Raw genomic sequence first — 11,660 nt, forward strand, 5'->3', positions numbered from 1 at the left:
TCTAGGATTTTTTTTTCAATAAAACACCACGAAAGATGCATATGCATCACACATGAAAAAAGAAAATGACAAAAAATGTGTAAATATGACCGAATATTTTTTTTTCTTGTGACTCATCTAACGAAGCATATGTGCATAGTTGATAGTTTTTTCTTCAAAAAATATGCAATCTGTAAACATGCATAGGAAAAAAGTCGATTTTTTTTTTGTGTGTTTCCTTTTCACGAAATTGCAAATCGGTGCATTAAAACACATTCGATGATATTTTGATTGAATAAATACTGTCCAATGTAACATTCGTGAATTCGAGCTATACAATTAAGATATATTAAGCGATAAAATGACATTTCGATAGATTATTATTTAGGATAAATAATCATAGCTAAAATTATAGTGTATGTGACAATGATTTCACACATATAATGAAATATGAAATCCGACTTCGTATGAAGAAGTTATTCTTCTTCGAAGTTTCGCGATTTAAGCGACACGACCTTGTGTATCGTAAAAAGTGAATTTTTTATAGATTACTTATTAGCCTATGTAATCTAAACGAAATCCGCAATAGTTGAAAAACCGAGAATGGAAATATAGAGAATGTCCAAATATGACTTTGTGAGAGGAGTTATGATTTTTCAAAATTTCAACGTAGCAGTATACGACTCAGAAACCGAAATTGAAATCGGTCAATTTTTAGGAAAATAATCTAAAAGAGAATTGAAGATCTCGTTAATAGGAGTCTGTCGATATAAAAACAATCGAGAACATATGTCGGACGAGAGAGTTATGAATTTTTAACAGACTTTAACAGTCTAAGTCTGTTAAAAATATAACTTTAAAACTAAAGTCAAATTAGCCGACATAGTCTAAATGAAAGTTGTATGTCTCGTCGATAGGTACGCATGAATATAAAATGTGTCGAAAATGGAGCTCGTATGAAGAAGATACAAACTTTTGAAGTTTAAAAAAAATTCACGCAAGCACGCACTGACAAAGGGCACCGCGTGCCTCTGGCAACCCATAAGAACTCACCACGTATCACAATTTCAGTAGAGCCACATTATCGCCCGATGACTTGCGCGACATGCCCAGATAAGGTATGCATCGCACACCTGCTATTTTCGTATATAAATAGTAGTCGAAGTTCACTTCATTTCCACCTCCTTCCTCAATCTCTATCTTGAGTTTCTCTCAACCTTAACCCATTTCGTTAGTTTTTAGTCTTCCACGAGGCCCTAAGGTCCCTAGAAGCCCGACAACTAATAGCTATCAGGACAGAGTACTTCCATTACAGTTTCTGGACTTCTATCTAAGAAATCTCTGTCACATGAAGGTGAAAGGTCAAGGTGTTAGGCGAACCCCTGCCTAAATCACCAGTCATCCACTTTATCATGTGAGTGCATAGTTACTTTCGGCTTATACATATATATGAAACATCTATTAAATGTTATATGTGTTTGCTATCTGTGTACTTGATATTTGTGCTATAATATGATTTTATTTATACAAATTACTTTATCATATTCGTATTGGGTAATGATGGGTTTTAAGGAAGATAAAATAATGGGTTTTTGGCAAAATAAAATAATGGTGAAAGGTCATACATTGTATTATCGGTACCAGTCATCTAACAGAGTATAGTTGACGATTACTAACTATTCTAGGTAGTCAGGTGGAACACTAACATATTCGTCACCTGTAGGTGTCCAGATCATACTTTTTAGGGAAAATAAAAGTTGTTTGTTTGGATACTCTATTCCCCTCAGGGTTACCTTGTTGACACATATTGCTACAGATTCCCCGAAACAATATTGTCTACTCATTGAGATCCTTTAGGCTAGGTCTCTTGAGACTAGCATTAGGGATTAAAGGGTAATGATAACGTGAATGAGTAATCGGGATTATTTTTTTCTTGTGAAAAATATATAATTAAAAGATTATGGGTCGAAAACCCTATGTGCTCATCAGGTTTCTCAACCTGACCCACTCAGTTTCTTTATATCACAGGAAACAATCTGAAGGTACAATCCACTGAGAGATTCGAGGAGTTTAGGCATTTAGTACAATAAGTTGATGTAAGGTCAATAATGTTTATGCTTATGTTTTGTATCAGTTATGACATCCCAAATTTTAATAATCAATGAAAAAACATTTTCTTCGGAGATACATTTTATATGGCCAATTCCACATTTATAAAAATCACTCTGATTTAAAATAAAGATAAATAAAAATCTTTTTTTTTTCAGACTTTAAAAATTAAAAAATATTACATCCAATGTAACATCCATAAAAATCAAGCCAATTTAAAACTTTTTCAACCATTCAAAAACCATTAATTATTACAGTGTTTTCAAAATAGTTTCCTGTCAGAGTATCCCAGGAATCAAAATCATAAAATATGAGGAGGTGCACGATCACGCCTTCGCCTTCCCACGATCATCTGAAGTACCTGAAACAAAATCAACAGTTGTAAGCCCGAAGCTAGGTGAGTTCCCCTAAAATACCAACGTCATATAATCTATAACCATATCATAACAAACAACATGCATATAGAGTCTACTGTATGACTGGACCGCCCTCACCGGGCCATTAGGCTATCTGGCCCACTCTTAGTGTCTACAATATGACTGGACCGCCCTCACCGGGCCATCAGTCTATCTGGCCTACTCTCAAAACCTTCAGCATGTCTAGTCCACCCATTGGGCCTTCAGCTTGTCTAGACTGTTCTCCGGGCCTTCAGCCTGACTGGTACGCCCTACTGGCTCTGCATTCTATCTGGGTCGCCCTGGGTATGTTGGCCTACAACATAAAGCGGGTCCGCCTCAACCCATCCCCAATCATAAATCAACACATAGATAACAAATGCTAGCATATAAAACAGTCAAACTGATCCAACAGATCACTAATCATAGCATCATCCTGCATACAAGGATACCAACGTAACCGGTCACTAACCTAACATCATCCTATAACCATAATACATATGTAACAGATCACTAACATAGCATCATCCTATAACCAGGACATAAATCATAAAGGTCCGACCTCAGTGCCTTAGACCCTGTTGATATAGTGAGAAGAACTCACCTCACACAGCTGAAGTCCCGCGGATAAACTCTAGCTGGTGGGTGATAGATTCCCGAATTGTCAACATCAAAACGACACCCAATCAATAATTGGGTCCCAACACATAACCATAAGTCCATTCTTGGGGTAAAAGACTACTTTACCCCAACCTAGCTTGATTCAAGCCCAAGGCCCAAGCTCACACTCCAAAGGCCTAAAAGGTCAAACAATGGTCTTACCTTAAGGCCTAACCATTTATTCTAGTCCAAACACTGGGCATTCCAATGGTCCAATATCTTATAATCACCAAGGCCTAATTATGACCCCATCTATGGGCCTTATCCTAAAGCCGAATCCAAATATTCTAGCCCATATACTTGTTCTTGGATGACCTATCAATAACCCAATCACCAAGCCCGATAAAAGGCCTAACTCAAGGCCCAAGCAAAATTAGGGTTTTCACATAAAATGACAATTAGGGTTAAGTGTTCTCACTTAACCCATTAACGACTTAATCCAGTAAGTCCATCATTCTACTAGGTAAATCATACGGTGTAATCGGGTGTAATTCATAATTTAATTCCAATGGCCCAAAACGCGGGTGACGATAAGTCCAATCCAACAAATCCAAAATTAGGGTTTTCTAAACCCTAATTAGGGTTTCCAACCCAATCGCAATCCAATTAGTCCATTAGTTAAGCTTTTAGGTTAATTAATTGTTAATTAAGTCGGGCACCACCTACTACCACCTCGGGTAGTGGTGGTCAACGGTGGCTCACGGCGGTGGCCACCACCTCACAGTGGTGGTGACGAATTTCCTTAATTATTCCAGCCAAAATATAATTATACAACATAATACACAAATGAACATACACACTCAACCACCCTTATGACGTTAGGCTGTGGTTGGAGGCGACACCCACCACCTCACGATGGTGGTGATGGCTTTTTCTCGTGAAGTCCGACAAAGCAACGGTGCACACGACACATCTTTTCCCGTGATATGACACAACCACCCACCTGGTGGCGTATGGCGACGATAGTGGCCTGAGATGACAGCAACAACGGCGGCAGAAGGTGGTGGCCACCACCTCACAGTGGTGGTGGTGGTGAGTTTTCTTCGGTTTCCTGGCCAAGCAAAGATCCATACAACATTAAGCTTATGAAATATGTTCATGCACCCACCAAATCACACACACAACCGCCTCCTCACGGTGGCTGGTGGCGGCGAAAGAAGACGATATGGCGGTAGCCACCATGGTGGTTTCTCACGAACTCTGGCCAACAGAAAACACACAAACACATCCCGATTGACAACCACATCACGCATACCTTCACGGTTCCACTGAAACACACCGAACACAACCGCCCTCGAGGCAGCAGGCGACAGTCGGAGAACATTGACGAAACGAACTGGGCACAAGGTGACGAAGGCGACAGCGAGCCACAACGACAGCAACGGTGGACGGCGAAATGCATTGGCGGCCATTGCGTGATATCGACGATGTGAATGGTGGTTAACATAACAAACAGAAGAAGAGGGATGAGGCGCGTCCGATCATGGAGGCACACAGCCACGACGTCGGTCTTCGGCATTCTTGGCTTCATCAGCGACAACTGTGGTGGCATCGGCCAGAGGGAAGAATAGGGTTGGTGGCTGGATGTTCACCCTCTAGGGTTAGGGTTTGGAGAAAGGTGACGGGTTTATATACTCCTATCCAATGATCAAACTTCAACCATGTTAAAATTTTTAGTCCATCCTCCTCTCATTCTTTTCAACTTAAGTCCCAATAATTACCATGCAGTCCCTTAGCATCCAAACTCTATTCAATATAAGTCCAAAAGATACCAAACACTCCCTAACTTCTGAAAATCTTTACAAAATACATCTTAGAATTACACTTTAACCCTCGAAAGTCCAAATTATATCATTTGGCTCCCCGAAACCAACACCCCGCTAAATATTATTGATTTTAGGGCCATTATAAAATTATATAAAATATAAATTTACATCTTCCGAGTTTATTATTTAATTACTTTATTTCGAACGGGATGTTACTGATGGGTTTTGGTCATAAGACATCCTATGTGCTCATACAAACCCTAATGCTTGGATCTAGGTTTCTCTATTGTACATGCTTTAAATACAAGACTATAAACCCTAATTCTAGCATATGGGAATCGATATTAACATATAATTAGGTTTATGATATTACCTTGATTGTTATGTAGCAATAACAATCCTAATTCCTCCTTGATTTGACTTTGGAAGGCTTAGAGTCACAAGTGTCACTCCTCTAATGGCTTACAAACACCATAAGCAAGTGGAGAATGTATAAAGAGAGAGGAGAGAGGTAGGAATTCATCCTTAGATGCTCTAGGGATCAAGTGTACGAAATCCTAAGGCCTTAGGGGTCTTTATATAGGGTTGGGATTAGGGTTTCAGTCATTATCCTTATCTAGTTACTTGCCCATCAAGCAACCATAAGATAAGCCTTGAAAACCCCTATCTCTTGGACCTTGGAAGATTTTAAGGATATCCTTATCCTTGAATTCTTCCATCCTTTAACAAGGATAACCATTGCCCTATTTTGCAACTATCACATAATTACAATTCATCCCCTCTAGTTTAATTAATTACATTTGATCACAAAATTAATTCTTAATTAATTATTGACCAATATTAATTAAACAAATATGATTTCTCCTTTAATATATTATTCTTATAACTTATTAATAAATCATAATAACCTCTCTCTCTTTATTTGTTTCTCCAATCAAGTTGCTTTGGTGAAGGCAACCCAAAAGGACCATGCACCATCGGGTCAAGTACATACCAAAATAGTTATGGACTTAGACACTAATCCAACAGTCTCCCACTTGGATAAGTCTAACAACTATTATGCATATGACTTCAGATCCTGATCTGCAATCATAGCTTTCCAAAGCCGCTGTCAACTCTGATCCTATCAGATACGCGTGTCCGTAGATAAGGGATCATATATTCCTCCATTCTAGATATCATATGAGATATGATTTCAAATCATTCTCTTTGTACTATATCTCGATTCCCAATTTATGACGAATGACTAATTGAACAAATCAAATTAGCCCTAGCCCGGCCGAGCATTTACGTTTGTCATCACTAAATCATCGAGGGGCCCAAAGATATCGCTTTTATCCTACTTTGGATAAAAGGAACAAATAAACTTTGATACAATGCTTGCTTGCACTCACTAACCAAATCACACACAACAATATGTTTTATAACACCAAGTTACTAGTGCGTTTACATATTATCAATGTGCAACCGATTCGCAAGATACAACTCACACATCTCGGTTTCAAGAATATAAGATGTTATCGTCTCACCAATCACTCGTGATACAATTCATGGAGTGATCCAAGTGAGCGTGGGTTTGATCTAATGCTCAAATTCCTATTCATAAGCACTCATGAACGTTGCAGCAAACATTTGCTTATGTCTAATGCTCTTTAGACAATCCACACACCAATTCACGACAGTCTTTATTCATACCTACTTCCAACGTATGAATGACTGTGGCCCGTTCGAATAATTCGATTATTCTTAATAAACTCAATTATTCTGGAAGTCAAAACATGCAAAGGTGAAACACAAGAATAATACTAATCCCATATGGCCTCAAACCTTTGAGTATAAATAAAACCCCTTTTATTTATCACCATATCGATTACTCATTATTTGTCGTTTCGGGTAATCAACTTCTTACTTGAATTATTACACTTGTCTCATGCTCTTAGCATGCACACAATATTTACCTATGGTTCTTACTTTGTGAAACATATCAAATTGAACACATTTCCAATCATTCTCATTTCACAACTCCAAATCCTTTTTATAAGCGAAAGAATATCAAATTCTTGCTACTTATAGAATATATTAGATTCTAACAGTTTATGCCATGATCCTTTCATAATGTCACTGCACCAAAGTCACAAAGACTATTGCCAATGATATTATAAAGTCTTCTATCAGAGATTGTTGCAAGACAATTCCTTAGATATGATGTTTCTCACTCAAAGTACATTCCTTTGAACATCCTTTTGCATAAAGGTTTCTAATCTAGTCATAGATTTTTCAATATTCAATTCCCAATATGGACACGCTTCCATATTTTCCATATGACAACTCATTCTTAATAGAATCTTATCTATTCGTAATGATGTCGATATGGTCCATCCAATATGGAAACATTTCCATATTTTCCAATACTATACTTCCAACTACTCACAAGCGACCAATCCTCGTCGAACTTTGGATTGTCCTTTGATAGTTGTTTAATCATTGTAGTCAAAACCGATTCTAGTCCTTTTTCCCTCTAAATGCGCTAGACATTTGGAAAATTTTAGAATGGTCAAGCCCTAAGGCATCTGCAATCGATCCTATACCCGAAGCGTATGGGACACGACGCATGATGTTTTATTTGCTATGTTCTCAAAATTCGAATTGTGAAGAGGAATGCCGTAATCATAATCGAAATTTTAAGAACACACTATGTACCTTTGACTAAATTTATTAACATTTCTCAACCTAAGCCTTTTGATTTGAAATGAAGCATAATATTCTCTCCCTTAATTATAGCAAAACAACTTTATAACCCTTACTACTTTGCAAGGTATAACTCTTGTTTTCTATAATTAATATTGCCAACTTTGCAATATGTGCCTTAATAATCATACAATCATAACATTTATGCTCCCACTATCATGATGATTATTATAAAACATAACACTTATGCTCCCACTAGCTTCGACATGTATTCATAAACATCTTAACTTTCAGAAAGACAATACCTATTGAATTTCTTAAGTCCATGTTTCTAATACTTAATGCTTTAATAATCTTTTATCAAGGCCTCTTAAACTTATACACCTTTGCCTTAGATAGTTCATGTGTGTGTCTAAACAATTAAGAATAATTGCCAAACCTCACAATTCAAATTATGGAAAGGGATACCGTAACCATAATCGAATTCGAGAATGCAATTTTACAATCACTATATTCTTAAAATCTTTCTTAGTGAAAGTATTTCCCTACAATCATTTTCATGAAGGAGGAAATCTTATGACACTTAGATTTAAACGGTGTATGTGTTCCTATCTATGTGAATTTGTTAAAACCAAAGTTTACGACAAATTCAAACTTATATGGATCGAACTTTCTTAATCTTGATTTCTTGCCTTATGGTAGCACAGCTGCCCACCATGTCTTCCAAGTAGTTAAGCAGCTCACCCATTCCTATCAATGTACCTTTCATTGATTAAGGTGCCTTGCCTTTTATGCGTTCAAAATGAGAACTCATAGAACTCACATACATAATTAACTTAATTGGAATAACACAGAAACAAAATAATGTCAACACAATAGGTTGTAAACCTCAACTCGTGTGCTAGTGATGATTGATAAGGTTTATTTGATTTGTTCTTGAAACTTTTCAAGACCATTAAGACTCCCACTGACTCCTTGACATATAAGATTCTCTTGTCATTAACCATTTCTTGACAAACAGATATTCAAGAGTTAGTGTAGCTTTTATCAAAACACTTCATAAATTGGTCCTAGTTGGTCTTTGTCTTATCCAAGACATCACAACTTTCCACATTTGATGAATGTTATAAACCTTTAATACTTTTCACTCATTGTCACAATCTTAACTTTAAGACTTGTTATTGGAATGAAGTATGATTGACTTCTTGATTTAACCATTTCTTCAATCCTCGATTCCTCTTCTTAGACATACAATTGTACTTAGAGGATCAATTTAAATATGGTTCTTAATCATTAAGACCTATCATAAAGCATAAAAGCTACTCTCCCTTCTTCTTAGAATGGAGAAACTTTTATCTTTCTGCCTACTTGATTCTTCTTATTCGTTTTGCTATTGATTTAAACTTTTTCAATCAATTCATAATTACACTTAATCTTGTAAGTATAATCATATTTACTAAACCTTTAGTAAATCATGACGAATATCATTGTTACTCTTATGGTGGACTTTGACCAACACACAACTTTGTGTGTTCGATCTCCTATTCCTTCACTTGACACTTTATCAATGAATTAGTCTAATTTCCAAATATGAAATTCCTCATTCATCGTGCAACCAAGTTGCATGATTCCAAGTTTCTTTCCAGTTGAAACTTGGGCGATGAGAAACTCTCCCTATTTGGTAAAATCTCGACTTTCCATAAATAACATAATAAGAACCAAATCCATTATTGCTAATAATAGAAACATTCTAACATCAATTTTCATATATGCCATTGCAAGGATAAATAAATAATATAAAAATCAAAATTTATTTTATTGCGGAAAAATTTGTCCTTACAATGCAATTCATTGAAAAACTATGCTAATACATCTTTCTTAGCAATCTAATTCTAACTCTAAGTAGTAGCTCAAGAATCTAATCTTCGAGAAATGCGATCGAAATCCATTCCTTCATGGTTAGATTTGGTCAATTCTTCCTTAAGCTTCCTTTCTTTTCTTCGATCCTACAAAACATCAATTGTAATCTTATCACATTATGTATTAAGAATCTAGAATAGAAGCTTAAAAGAGTTAGTTAATGGATTTTACCTATATTAGAGCCATACGTTTCGACTCTCCCATCTCTTAGATCTCTTAGGTAAATTGGGCAGCTTCGTTTCCAATGCCCCTTCTCTTGGCAATAAAAGCAAATTGACTCTTTTTGGAACAGGACATGGAACTACTTCAGACATTGCCTTTCTCTTATGATCAAACTTTTCGATCATAGCATGTCTTTCGTTGCCATCGTCTATATCCATAGAGGTCTTGAAGGCCGATTCACCAATTAACTTTGCTTTTCTATTGTGCCAAACCATTGCTGATTCAGCAGCAATAAGCATATATATGAGATCTATAAGGGTCACGTCGCGGTTCATCGTATAGTACTCTCTTACGAACTCACTATACGAGTTAGGAAGTGACTGAAGAACCCAATCAACAGCCATCTCCTCACCGACAATAGATCCCATCATTCTTAGTCTATCAATGTGTGACTCCATCCCTAGGACATGTGCACACACCGACTTTCCTTCATTATGTTTACTTGCAAAAAGGGCTTGAGTGATATTGAACCTTTCAATTTTACGATCTTGTTGGTTAGGGAGAATAATTGGAGGAGGTGGAGGAAGTGAAGCATGATTTCTTGTTCCTCGATCGAATCGCGGAATATCATCTTCATGTGGAAAGCTTGTTCCACGGGATTTTGGAAGACCATAGTTGTCAAACTTTGACATTTTAAAACCGGGAGAAAACGAATTCAAGTTAGTTGATTGATTGAGTCCTTAGTAAATCACCCAAATGAGATACTAAGGCTAGGACCCAACACAATATTCCACAACCCGGGAGAGGGATGCCGTAACCCTAATTGAAGAATATTTGAAGGTAAGTGAATGACGATTCACTAATTTCCACCACGAAAAACGAAAAAGAAATTTAAGTTTTAAATCTATGAAAACTCCTAGATCCTTTGAGATTCATTGAACTTTCAATGGCATGTTTAAATCTCGATATGCCCCTCTTTTTTGTGACTGGGATGCCGAGGATCACAAAGCGGGTGTGAATAACCATGCAAACTTACATGGTGCCCTCACATGTTACAATCATCTATTCGATGTGCCGGTAAACCACACATGCTCCACCGAACTATGACAAACATTGAGTCGCCCTTTGCTACCTTTGCTTAGAACCAATTAGTGTGCCGGTAAACCACACACGCTCCACTAACGTCTTCGCAAGGGCACAAAGTGTAATTTCATGGAATTGCATCAATTCACTTTTGCCTAAGTAACTAAGATTGGGAATTTTATGAAAACATTTAGTTACTTTTATACTTTATTATACTTATAATGGAAGGTTTCGTCCTATCCTACCCGTTCGGCTAACGACCCTCCACTAGTCAAGAGTGCGGTGGGTAAGAGTGGATACCCATTCAATCGCCATTTTATAGGTAATTTCCTTAAACACCCCTTATAGACTAGCTTTGTGAATGAGGCCTACTAACGGTAAGATTGACTTTTACTCATACATATATATAATGTTAGACCTTTAATGTTATATATAGTATAGGGTGTATTTTATACTTTCAAAATACTAGGTGGTCTAATTTAACAATTATACTTTTAATTCAATTAAATTGTAAACCTAAACTTTTATGGATTTATTAAACTTCTTTTAATTATACACCTTAATTAATTAATAAAACCATAAGGGTGTGATTTGAACTTTTTCAAAACTATACTAGAGTTTTAGAATTTAACATTCCTAATTATACTTTTAATCAACTTTTAAATTCCAAAACTTGAGGGCAAGTTTTGAAACATTTCAACACATTAGGGTTTAGAATTTAAATATACATCAAAATTAAACCATTTAATCAAAATTTAAATTCCAAAACTTGAGGGCAAGTTTTGAAACCTTTTTTTTTCAAAACATTAGGGTTTCAACTATTTAAATAATTTAAACTATAAAACCTAAAGGGCAAAATATGAAACATTTCATAACAACAATGATCAAATAACAAATA

Source organism: Lactuca serriola, chromosome 1 (genome assembly GCF_051521515.1).
Source record: "Lactuca serriola cultivar US96UC23 chromosome 1, Lser_US96UC23_V15, whole genome shotgun sequence".
Classification (NCBI taxonomy): Eukaryota; Viridiplantae; Streptophyta; class Magnoliopsida; order Asterales; family Asteraceae; genus Lactuca; species Lactuca serriola.